This window comes from Oncorhynchus kisutch, unplaced genomic scaffold (assembly GCF_002021735.2).
Source record: "Oncorhynchus kisutch isolate 150728-3 unplaced genomic scaffold, Okis_V2 scaffold3813, whole genome shotgun sequence".
In the NCBI taxonomy this organism is placed as follows: Eukaryota; Metazoa; Chordata; class Actinopteri; order Salmoniformes; family Salmonidae; genus Oncorhynchus; species Oncorhynchus kisutch.
Genome location: NW_022265758.1, coordinates 97175 through 108379, shown reverse-complemented (window position 1 = coordinate 108379; position 11205 = coordinate 97175). Strand labels below are relative to the sequence as shown.

Sequence of the window (11205 nt, the reverse complement as noted above, 5' to 3'; positions counted from 1 at the left end):
AAGACAGCAGTAAAGTAATTATTAATATTGCATTAGAAAACAAATTTGTATGTAAATGTGTCCACAAACCATAGCAACCCAACTCCACTCTGCTTAATGAATAATGCATGAGCTGAGCCTGCGACACATCCCAAATGGCACCCTATTCCCTTTTAAAGTGCACTACTTTTGACCAGGGTCCATAAGGTAGTGCACAACTATATAGGGGCTAGTGTGTAATTTGGACCGTAACCTGAGCCTCCACCAAGCTTCTCACTGCAGCAGAGAACTGCATCATGTTTTGGAAATGCCTCACCCCCCCCGCTAATTTTTCAAAATCTGGAAAAGAGCTGTTAAATTCTACAACCACCTAAAAGGAAACGATTCCCAAACCTTCCATAACAAAGCCATCATCTACAGAGAGATTAACCTGAAGAGTCCCCTAAGCAAGCTGATCCTGGGGCTCTGTTCACAAAGAGACCCCATAGAGCCCCAGGACAGCAACACAATTAGACCCAACCAAATCCTGAGAAAACAAAAAGATAATTACTTGACACATTGGAAAGAATTAACAAAAAAACTAAGTAAACTAGAATGCTATTTGGCCCTAAACAGAGAGAACACAGTGGCAGAATACCTGACCACTGTGACTGACCCTAAACAGAGAGAACACAGTGGCAGAATACCTGACCACTGTGACTGACCCTAAACAGAGAGAACACAATGACAGAATACCTGACCACTGTGACTGACCCAAACTTAAGGAAAGCTTTGACTATGTACAGACTCAGTGAGCATAGCCTTGCTATTGAAACAGGCCGTCGTAGGCAGACCTGGATCTCAAGAGAAGACAGGCTATTTGCACACTGCCCACAAAATGAGGTGGAAACTGAGCTGCACTTCCTAACCTCTTGCCAAATGTATGACCATATTAGAGACACATATTTCCCTCAGATCACACAGAATTCAGAAAACAAAACAGATCACACAGAATTCAGAAAACAAAACAGATCACAAATAATTTAAAAAACAATACTGATAAACTCCCATATCTACTGGGTGAAATACCACAGTATGCCATCACAGCAGCAAGATTCGTGACCTCATGCCACAAGAAAAGGGCAACCAGTGAATCAAATCAAATTGTATTAGTCACATGCGCCGAATACAACAGGTGTAGAAGAACAAACACCATTGTAAATTCAACCCATATTTATGTTTATTTATTTTCCCTTTTGTACTTTAACTATTTGTACATAATATGACAATTGAAATGTCTTTATTCTTTTGTAACTTCTGTGAGTGTAATGTTTACTGTTCATTTTTGTTTATTATCTACTTCCCTTGCTTTGGCAATGTCAACATATGTTTCCCATGCCAATAAAGCCCTTCAATTGATTTGAAATTGAGAGAGAAGGAGTGAGGGCAATAAATCACTGCTGCCTTTCACGATGTCTCATTAGCTACTCAGATGGAAGGTATTCAGTGAAGAATGTCAAACTAGGTTAGACGCCAAAAAGAGACCGAGAGAAAGAGAGAAATGTAAAATCACAGTCAGTAGCACTTCTAGACACCATTGCCCTGAGACGCAGCTGTCAGTACTGCAGCAACACTAGCAGTAAAGTAGTGTCCCTCCCTAGACAGGCTCTGACACGCCCAGTCCTCTCAGTTTACTGCTTACTATTCAATGACCTACACAACGATGAGCTGGCGCAGAGCACAGGACGTCAACAACAGCTTATTCCTTTTCAAAAGTCGAAAGCAAGGTTCCAGCAACCACCGAAGGGCTGTCATTTCCTGGACACTATCCGAGGCTTGATACTGACCGCCGTCCTAACTTTTAGGAGCGATTAGAACAACTCCAGGATGGAAGTGGCCCTGGTATCGTATGCAAATACGTACGCTGACGTAGTTGATCACGTGGTTTTTGGCGTAGATCCCCCTGCGAACGCCGATTTTTTCCGGCTGTTGTCTGGCGGATTCGGTCGAATCTGTAGAATAAATCGTCGTATTCGGTTGTTAACGTGTTGTAAGACCCGTTTTGGACCCCGTTTACCGGTGCTCGGCATTACAGCGCATCATACGTGGTGGACAGGTAAGAATCTGCCAAATAGAATATTTATCAGTTTTGCATATCGGCGAAAACAAGTCCCAAAGTTAAACCTGTAGCCTAGCTATGTAGCTAGCTAGCCTCCCACCACCACTGTTTCTGTACGCAGACGCCACTACACATTTTAACTTGGTTAGCCAGTAAACTTTGATTGTCCCGGTGTGGCTGGCTACACCTGATTGACGACCTGCGAGTAGTAACAATGTGTCCAGTTTCAAGCAATGAAACGATGTGCCTACAGTCCTCTCGCTTTAGGAAGTTTTGTTTGCTACAATGCTGCGGTAATGTTAGTCGAGATTTTGTGGGAGAGGACTTGTACTTTTTCCCCTATGTCGACATAACCAGCAAAATATGGCCTCCACGCCGACATGGCGTTACGTCGTTGGCGAGGAAAGGGGACATTTGGGGAGATTTAAAAAAAAAAGATTTTATCTTGCCTATTTCTGTTGTATGCTATGGAATGGCGATTGGACTCCTAAGACCAGAAGGTTATAAATTGTTTTCTAGTTCTGGAGTTTAACCAGCAACCTACTTCGATGTCGGGTACCAATGCCGTCCGTCGTATGATGTAGGCAGGCTGCAGGCAGCGGTGACGCCTTCTTGCACGTCTCTACTGCACTGTGGCAACAGTCACAGTGGAATTAAACGCCTCGTTGCAGTACAGCCAGGCTACTGGCCGAAGTAGAATATATTGCACATATTGGTGGTTTACCATGGACTTGGTTCTCAGTATCAAGTTTGTTTCTTGATGAAGATCTATGCATATGAAATGAGCCTGACACAATAGGCAGTATCTTTACAAACTACAGTACTGTTGCCCAATGACATGCCTCATGTTATCTTCGTGTTATTTCCTCATGCTACACCACATGCTCATGTAGCCAAGTCAAGAAACGTCTGAATGGGAGTTATTTTATTGTGGTATTTAGTGGTGGGTGGTGGGTACAGTATGATTATGGTGTCCAAAAGCCTGAAAAGATGCAGCTCTCAGCAGGATGACCTGATTTGACTTTTAGCCCATTGCATGTGTCCTCTTACACCACTGTTAAAGGTACAGCGCATGTTTTTATGTTCACACAGGATTCACACAGGACACACCAACAATAATTAAATAATAATACAATTATTGTAGACCTCATCAACTAGGTTACTAACACAGGAGGTTGGTGGCACATTCATTGGGGAGGATGGGGCTCGTGGAAATGACTGGAGCAGAATAAGTGGAATGGTATCAAACACATGGTTCTGGAAAATGATGAGCTGTTCTCCCCTCCGCAGCCTCCACTGGTTACTAGGCATATTCAGGAGAGGATCACGCACGGCTTGTGCATTCATCACATTAGTTGGGGGGGGGGTATCATCAACATTAGTCGGGGGGGGGGGTATCATCAACATTAGTCGGGGGGGGATATCATCAACATTAGTCGGGGGGGGGGGATATTTTCAACATTAGTCGGGGGGGATATCATCAACATTAGTCGGGGGGGGATATCATCAACATTAGTCGGGGGGGGGGGGGGTATCATCAACATTAGTCGGGGGGGAGGGATATCATCAACATTAGTCGGGGGGAGGGATATCATCAACATTAGTCGGGGGGGGGGATATCATCAACATTAGTCGGGGGAGGGATATCATCAACATTAGTCGGGGGGGGATATCATCAACATTAGTCAGGGGGGGATATCATCAACATGAGTCAGGGGGGGATATCATCAACATGAGTCAGGGGGGGATATCATCAACATTAGTCGGGGGGGATATCATCAACATTAGTCGGGGGGGGATATCATCAACATTAGTGACCTGACTAATCCAGTCATGTCACAGTTGTGCAGCGTCTCTAGGGTGACAACCTCAGTTAATTTCTGACTGGTGGGATGTATTCATTCAGATCAAGGCATGGCAGTCATTCTCAAGTCATATGTGCACACTGACTGCTGCTGTTGTCATACAGCAGGTGTAGATCACACTTCTATTACTTGGGCTTAGGTTGCTGAAGAGAAACGTAGGCCTACATCCATTTGGTCTCCCTCCCCATTCAGTGTCCTTGATTTTTTTTTTCATGGTCCAGGCAGCGAATGGCTTGTTTAAAGATGGCTGCCTGTTCTTTGTGACTCATGTGGTGCTCACCTCAGCAATATCCTCTGTCAGACTCGGGGAGATGTTGCTCCTGCCTCCTCTGCTTCTAGATGTTGTGTCGTTAGCTAGGGGACTAAGATGGCCCTGGTGATGTCATACCTGCTGTGAGCACGTCTTCCTGTAAAATCCCTGTAGTCTGTGTGGAGCGGCCGTAGTCATGATGACTTCATGACAGCATAGAGACAGCCTCGTTAGCCTTGCACTTATTTATTAGGCAGTCGGGCCCCCAAAATGGAGTTCATCTTCTCAGTGACAGGGTTGAGGAGCTACTCGTGTTTGAAAATGTACTCACTCTCTACTGTCGCTCTGGATAATAGCATCCGCTAAATGACTCAAATATATTTATTAGGCAGTCAGGCCCCCAAAATGTAGTTTATCTCCTCAATGAGGAGGTTGAGGAAGAGTCCAGACTAATGCAGTGCATGTGCTCATCATGAATCATATGATAATCACCATATGATTACCCTCTTTTTATGTCTTTGTGTAAAATAAAGGGCTAGCCCTTTCAACCTGATAGGCCTGCAGCCCTGTCAATCACCCTTCAATTCCCCCCCCCCCCCCCCCCCCACTCATTCCAACCAATCGGGGAGCTTGGACACACTCTAGTGCTCCACCCAGTCACCTCAAGTTAGCGCGTGTTTACATGTCGTCGTAAGAAGAGAAGATACATGTTGTGTCGTGACGTACTGTTTCTATCCTGAGGTGTTGTGCTTCCATCGAACATAACCACACAACAATATCAACAAGTTGAACCATCGAACATAACCACACAACAATATCAACAAGTTGAACCATCGAACATAACCACACAACAATATCAACAAGTTGAACTGAATCGTCTGTCCATCGAACATAACCACACAACAATATCAACAAGTTGAACTGAATCGCCTGTCCATCGAACATAACCACACAACAATATCAACAAGTTGAACTGAATCGTCTGTCCATCGAACATAACCACACAACAATATCAACAAGTTGAACTGAATCGTCTGTCCATCGAACATAACCACACAACAATATCAACAAGTTGAACTGAATCGCCTGTCCATCGAACATAACCACACAACAATATCAACAAGTTGAACTGAATCGCCTGTCCATCGAACATAACCACACAACAATATCAACAAGTTGAACTGAATCGCCTGTCCATCGAACATAACCACACAACAATATCAACAAGTTGAACTGAATCGTCTGTCCATCGAACATAACCACACAACAATATCAACAAGTTGAACTGAATCGTCTGTCCATCGAACATAACCACACAACAATATCAACAAGTTGAACTGAATCGTCTGTGTGCCGTGTGATGGTTTCCAAGTGTTTAGTATGGGCCTCACCATCATGTTCTGACTGGACAACAGTGGCGTGTGATGGTGTGTTTAGTATGGGCCTCACCATCATGTTCTGACTGGACAACAGTGGCGTGTGATGGTGTGTTTAGTATGGGCCTCACCATCATGTTCTGACTGGACAACAGTGGCGTGTGATGGTGTGTTTAGTATGGGCCTCACCATCATGTTCTGACTGGACAACAGTGGCGTGTTGCTACTTTTTAAGTAAATACCTGCAGTCAACTTGTGCAATACATTAAGAGAGGACGCTGATCGCGTTGATCATTTCACCTGTCACATTATGAAGCTCACCGTAGTTCCCCAGAACAGTTGAGACAGTCACGTGTTTGTTTGTAAATGGCACAACGGGAGAAAGTGCAACACATTCAGCAGAGATTAGCACATGGACATACAAACACTACTGCCACCTTCTGGTTTGGAGTATTTTAACAAGGCTGAGTAGCTGACGACTTAAAGGTTTTTGCTGTGTGGACACAAAAAGAATGAGTGCCGACACCGTTCAGAGGTGCTAAGTACTGTCTGCAGGCAAACGTTTAACCAGTGTGTCTAAGTTATTATTATTATTGTTATTTTATTGAACCTTTATTTAACTAGGCAAGTCAGTTCAGCTTCAGATAGACAGCTAGGTGAGACGTACTATGGACTGAAACATGCTCATTTGTCCTCCGTGTTTATCGGCCAAGTCAGTGCAAGTAGGAAAAGACAAGTGCCAGTGTTTTGAGTTACATAGGGATTGTTTTATCTGGAACCAAAAGAAGCCAATCTCTTGGAAAGAAAGAGCTTCACAGAGGAGAAGCAGTGACTGTAAATAGCGTCCTGGAGCCACACAACTCTCACACAGACCGCATGGGTTTCCTAGGTAACGTCTCCCATCTGTTTTCTACTCGACAACAGTAAATTGATGTATTCATGTGTGTAATGGGCAGGCTTTCATGTTAGAGTACAGGGAAAGGAAGGAGAGAAAGAGATGATGATGATGATGATAGGAGGGAGAGAAGATGATAGGAGAGGAAGAGAAAGAGATGATAGGAAGGAAAGAAAGAGGTGATAGGAGAGGAACGAGAGAGGGATACGATAGGAGAGAAAGAGAGATGATAGGAGAGGGAGTTCGTACTGTTAGGTGACCTAAACTGGGATATGCTTAACACCCCGGCTGTCCTACAATCTAAGCTAGATGCCCTCAATCTCACACAAACGATCTAGGAACCTACCAGGTACAACCCTAAATCCGTAACCATGGGCACCCTCATAGATATCATCCTGACCAACTTGCCCTCTAAATACACCTCTGCTGTCTTCAACCAGGATCTCAGCGATCACTGCCTCATTGCCTGCGTCCGTAATGGGTCCGCGGTCAAACGACCATCCCTCAACACTGTCAAACGCTACCTTAAACACTTGGTTTCTCTTTAAAAGTGCTTTCCTCACCAACTTAAATAAGCATGCCCCGTTCAAAAAATGTAGAATTAAGAACGTATATAGCCCTTGGTTCACCCCAGACTTGACTGCCCTTGACCAGCACAAAAACATCCTGTGGCGTACTGCATTAGCATCGAATAGCCTTTTCGGGGACTTCAGGAACCAATATACACAGTCAGTTAGGAAAGCTAAGGCTAACTTTTTCAAACAGAAAAAGCACTAATTACAAAAAGTTTTGGGACACTAAAGTCCATGGAGAATAAGAGCACCTCCTCCCAGCTGCCCAATGCACTATGCTAGGAAACACTGTCACTATCGATTATCATATATTTATCGGTGATTTCAAAAAGCATTTTTCTACGGCTGGCTATGCTTTCCACCTGGCTACCCCTACCCCGCCCAACAGCTCTGCAACCCCCCTCCCCGCAGAAAATTGCCCAAGCCCCCTCTGCTTCTCCTTCACCCAAATCCAGACAGCTGATGTTCTGGAAGAGCTGCAAAATCTGGATCCCTACAAATCAGCTGGGCTGGACAATCTGGACCCTTTCTAAAATGAACCACCAAAATTGTTCCAACCCCTATTACTAGTCTGTTCAACCTCTTTCGTCTGAGATTCCTAAAGATTGGAAAGCTGCCACGGTCATCCCCCTCTTCAAAAGGGAAGACCCTCTAGACCCAAACCGTTATAGACCCATATCTGTCCTGCCCTGCCTTTCTAAAGTCATTGAAAGCCAAGTAACAAACTTATCACCGACCATTTCGAATCCCACCGTACCTTTTTTCACGATACAATCTGGTTTCCGAGCTGGTCATGGGTGCACCTCAGCCACACTCAAGGTCCTAAACGATATCATAACCGCCATCGATAAAAGACAGTACTGTGCAGCCGTCTTCATCGACCTGGCCAAGGCTTTCGACTCTGTCGATCACCGCATTCTTATCGGCAGACTCGATAGCCTTGGTTTCTCAAATGACTGCCTCGCCTGGTTCACCAACTACTTCTCAGATGGAGTTCAGTGTGTCAAATCGGAGGGCCTGTTGTCCGGACCTCTGGCAATCTCTATGGGGGTGCCACAGGGTTCAATTCTCGGGCTGACTCTTTTCTCTTTATATATCAATGATGTCGCTCTTGCTGCTGCTGATTCTCTGATCCACCTCTACACAGGCGGCACCATTCTGTATACATCTTCTTTGGACACTGCGTTCACTTCTTATGGGCAGGTGGGACGGTAGCGTCCCACCTGGCCAACATCTGGTGAAATTGCAGAGCGTGAAATAAAAAAATACCAAATTCAAATATTTAACTTTCTTGAAAATATGTGTTCTACAACAAAATAAAGCTTCACTTCTTGTTAATCCAGCCGCTGTGTCAGATTTCAAAAAGGTTTTACGACGAACGTAAACCATGCGATTATCTGAGGACAATGCTCCGCATACAAACACATAAATCATATTTCAACCAGGCAGGTGCGACACAAAAGTCAGAAATAGCGATATTTCATGCCTTACCTTTTGAAGATCTTCTGTTGGCACTCAAATGTCCCAGAAACATCACAAATGGTCCTTTTGTTCGATAATGTCCTTTGTGTCCCAAAAATGTCCCTTTTGTTTGGCGCGTTTGATTCAGAAATACACCGGTTTCAACTCGCCCAACATGCCTACGAAGTATCTAATAAGTTACCTGTAAACTTGATCCAAACATTTCAAACAACGTTCCTAATCCAACCTCGGGTACCCTAAAATGTAAATAATTGATATAATTTAAGACGGAAAGCTCGCTCCAGTTCACGCGCATCAAAACAGTCGTCCACCTGGAGTGACACTTACCATTAATAGCACTACTTATTCATTTCTCAAAAGAAAAACATTGAACAATTTCTAAAGACTGTTGACATCTAGTGGAAGCCATAGGAACTGCAGCCAGGTTCCTAATAATAAGGGTATCCCATAGAAAACAGTTGGAAAATCCTATGACCCCAATTATTTTAACAGAATGGGGGGAGGGGGGGAGGAGACGGAGGGGAGAAAGGGGGGGAGGAGACGGAGGGGAGAAAGGGGGGGAGGAGACGGGGAGGAGACGGAGGGGAGAAAGGGGGGGAGGAGACGGAGGGGAGAAAGGGGGGGAGGAGACGGAGGGGAGAAAGGGGGGGGAGGAAACGGAGGGGAGAAAGGGGGGGAGGAGACGGAGGGGAGAAAGGGGGGGAGGAGACGGAGGGGAGAAAGGGGGGGAGGAGACGAGGACAGGTTGAGAGAAGACGAGAGAAGGAGATGAGTACGTGAAGGCAAGGAGAGAGCATAAGAGGAGAGGACAAATCAGAATCAAGGTTTATTGGTTGCATACACAGATTTGCAGATGTCGCAGGTGCAGGGAAATGCTGGAGGAAGGGAGAGGACAGAAGTGCTCAGCTGGGGCTCTTCTCTCTGACTGCAGAAACCCACAGCTCTGACCCAGTCACGTGTCTCCGGCCTGACCAGCAGGTCACCCCTGCTGTAGCAGAGGCTGTCTGATATGTGGACACCCAGTAACGCCAGTCAAGCTTGGTTGACTCTACAGTAGGTCGAACAACTGTCTGTCGCTGATATAGGTTAGAGGAGGTACTCTGGATGTACAGATGGTTCGTTAGAGAAACACTACTAGGTATAACCTTGTGTTGAATGCCACAACAGAAACTCCCTATTTATTCTATCCCAACCTTTATCCCAACATGTGAAATACAATTGCATAAGAAGTAATGTTCCAAAACGTAGTTCTCTGACTGTATTTGATCTCCGTAGTGGAGAAGCCGCTTTTAAAAGATGACCCTGGCACAAATACGCCATGCGGTCTAACCCATTCCATCAGTATTTCATAACTGTCTGGGACGGCAGCCATCAGGATCTGGGTTCAAATACTATTTTAAATCTTTCAAATATGTTGAGCGTTTGCTTGAGCCTGCCTGGTGTGCCAGATGGGTTTTTCACTTTCACAACTACTCTACTTCCATTGTGCCAGGCAAGCTAAATCAAGCCCAGATGGAGTATTTGATTTAAAATAAAATTTAACCGGGGTCTGGCAGCCATGGAAGAGGCTATCTGTCTCTGCCTGGCTGGTTTTGGTTTCAGTTGGAAACGCCATATGTAGCCCAGGGTTAGGAGGGAACTTACTGACTGCTACAGATGGTTTTACCAGACACCACCCTGCCAGGACTGACTGCTACAGATGGTTTTACCAGACACCACCCTGCCAGGACTGACTGCTACAGATGGTTTTACCAGACACCACCCTGCCAGGACTGACTGCTACAGATGGTTTTACCAGACACCACCCTGACACGACTGACTGCTACAGATGGTTTTACCAGACACCACCCTGCCAGGTCTCACTGCTACAGATGGTTTTACCAGACACCACCCTGCCAGGACTGACTGCTACAGATGGTTTTACCAGACACCACCCTGCCAGGTTTTACCAGACACCACCCTGCCAGGACTGACTGCTACAGATGGTTTTACCAGACACCACCCTGCCAGGTCTCACTGCTACAGATGGTTTTACCAGACACCACCCTGCCAGGACTGACTGCTACAGATGGTTTTACCAGACACCACCCTGCCAGGTCTCACTGCTACAGATGGTTTTACCAGACACCACCCTGTCAGGACTGACTGCTACAGATGGTTTTACCAGACACCACCCTGCCAGGACTGACTGCTACAGATGGTTTTACCTGACACCACCCTGCCAGGACTGACTGCTACAGATGGTTTTACCAGACACCACCCTGCTACAGATGGTTTTACCTGACACCACCCTGGTACAGATGGTTTTACCAGACACCACCCTGCCAGGACTGACTGCTACAGATGGTTTTACCAGACACCACCCTGGTACAGATGGTTTTACCAGACACCACCCTGCCAGACACCACCCTGGTACAGATGGTTTTACCAGACACCACCCTGGTACAGATGGTTTTACCAGACACCGCCCTGCCAGGACTGACTGCTACAGATGGTTTTACCAGACACCACCCTGGTACAGATGGTTTTACCAGACACCACCCTGTCAGGACTGACTGCTACAGATGGTTTTACCAGACACCACCCTGTCAGGACTGACTGCTACAGATGGTTTTACCAGACACCACCCTGGTACAGATGGTTTTACCAGACACCACCCTGCCAGGACTGACTGCTACAGATGGTTTT

The 11205-nt window shown here is 45.7% G+C and overlaps 1 protein-coding gene across 1 annotated transcript in view; it reads left to right on the top strand.

The window, feature by feature from the left end:
* Positions 1 to 1666: 1666 nt before the first annotated feature.
* The window catches only part of LOC109876951 (zinc fingers and homeoboxes protein 2), a 31447-nt gene continuing 21908 nt past the window's right edge, over positions 1667 to 11205 (top strand). Inside the window, exon 1 of the mRNA XM_031821025.1 lies at positions 1667 to 2074. The gene's annotated coding sequence lies outside the window, so the exon portion shown is untranslated. The remainder of the gene's footprint in view (positions 2075 to 11205) is intronic.